Source organism: Neophocaena asiaeorientalis, unplaced genomic scaffold, assembly GCF_003031525.2.
Source record: "Neophocaena asiaeorientalis asiaeorientalis breed wild unplaced genomic scaffold, Neophocaena_asiaeorientalis_V1.1 scaffold79, whole genome shotgun sequence".
NCBI classification, from domain to species: domain Eukaryota; kingdom Metazoa; phylum Chordata; class Mammalia; order Artiodactyla; family Phocoenidae; genus Neophocaena; species Neophocaena asiaeorientalis.
Window position 1 is genome coordinate 6,819,300 of NW_020175402.1, and position 1,913 is coordinate 6,821,212.

The window sequence follows — 1,913 nt, forward strand, 5'->3', positions numbered from 1 at the left end:
ATTCAGATTTTCAACACTTTCTTGGGGAAGACAAAAAAAAAAAAAAAAAAAGGGTGAAGACTGGAGGAGAAAGCCTTGCTCAATGCAGATGCGCCCAGAACACCTGGATGGAGGCCAAGCGTGTCTGGGAGGGCTGGATCTGGGAGGGTGACTGTCTCCACTCCGCTGACAGTTCAGGCTCCTGTGAGCTGAGTCAGGAGGTGGTGGAAGAAAGAGGGCTGCAGGCAGTGGAGGAGAGGCGTGAGCTCTGAGCATCTGACGCTCTGGGCGCTGCTGGCTCCTGCCTCCTTCCAGCTCCCTCCCCTCCAACTTCTCTCATGACCTCTCCCCATCACTCTCTCTCTCTATTATCCTCTTCTCATTCTCTCTTCTTTCTCACTCACTATGGCCTTTTCTATCTCCCTGACCCGGTCCTCTTTCCCTCTGCCTGTGTCTATTGTAACTCGCCTCTGTCTCTCCATATGGCTGGCTGTCTGTCTATTGTAACTCGCCTCTGTCTCTCCATATGGCTGGCTGTCTGACTGTCCATCTCTGCCTGGCTGTGCATCTCTAAGTCTCTCTCTCGCCCAGCCTCTGTTTCTTTCTGAGTTTCACATTCTCTCTTCATGTGAGGGTGTCTGTAACTGTGTCTTTGTAAATGTGTTGTGGGCTTTTGTACCTTTCAACCCGTTTCTGTATGTTTCTATCTTGATCTTCCTGTAGCTACTTCTTATTCTTTGTTTTTCCTTCCTTGTCTGAGTCTGCTTTTTCCTCTTTCTCTCCCTCCTCTTTCTCTTTATTATCTCATTTCCACACATCCCATCTCTCACCTTGTGTGTGTGTTTCACTTCTTCCTTCCATGTGAATGTGTGTGTGTTTATGTGTGAATGTGTGTGTGTTTATGTGTTTGTGAACCTGGTGTCTGTGTTTCATGAAGGCTGCTCGATATTTCTGTCTCTGTTTCTCAATGAGCCATTTAATTTCTCTCTCTCTGTCTGACTTACTCGCTCCTTCCACCTCATATTTGCTGCTAATATTAACACGGGGACCTGAGGGCCTCAAGTTCTGAGGCAGCAGAAATCAGTTTTCGGCAGCAGGCAGCTCTCGGCTGATCCTCGGGGAAGGAACATGTTGCAAATCCCAGGGGGCTCCTGAGTCACCTTGTCCAGATGCGGTGGAAAACGTACTGGACTCAGGGTCAGAGAATCAGAGCTCAAGTCCTGCCTCTGCCACTTCCTGTGTGACCTTGGGCAAGTCGCTCAGCTTCTCTGATCCTCGGTTCCCTCATTAGTAAAATGTGCCTGAGGGGCACAACAAATAGAGGAGGAGTCAGGACTCAAAGGCTGCCCGGGCGTGGCCTAAGACCCACAGGTGTACGCTGGATGGAGGAGCCGCTGGTGGTTATGAAGGAGCTGTGGAGGCTTCCTGGAGGCGGTGCCGAGACAGGCTGCGGGGCACAGGTGGCAGATGCTGTCGGGGGAGGGCAGCAGCTGCCACATTGGATGGGGTGGAATGCACTCTGAGGACTAGAAGGGACCAGAGAGGGTGAGCAGCTTGCCGAAGTTCACACAGTGAGTGAGGAACTGAGCCAAGCCTGATCCTGAGTCTCCAGACTCCAGACTGCATCCTGTACCATCTAAAGCTGTGAAGAGAACAGGCTCTGGAGTCTGACAGAGCCAAGTTCAAATCCTAGCTTCATCACAGAGCCATCGGACCAATTACTCTGTGTCTCAGTTTCCCATCAGTAAAATGAGGGGAATTATTACCTTCTTCAAAGGAATATAGTGAAAATTAAATGAGATAATATAAAGTGCTTGGAACAGCTCCTGGCACGTCATCAACATTTAATAATGCTTGGCTGATCTTTTTATTTGTGTCCATAGTTTTACCGTCATTATTTTTTTTTTTTTTTTTTTTTTTTTTTTTTTTTGGGT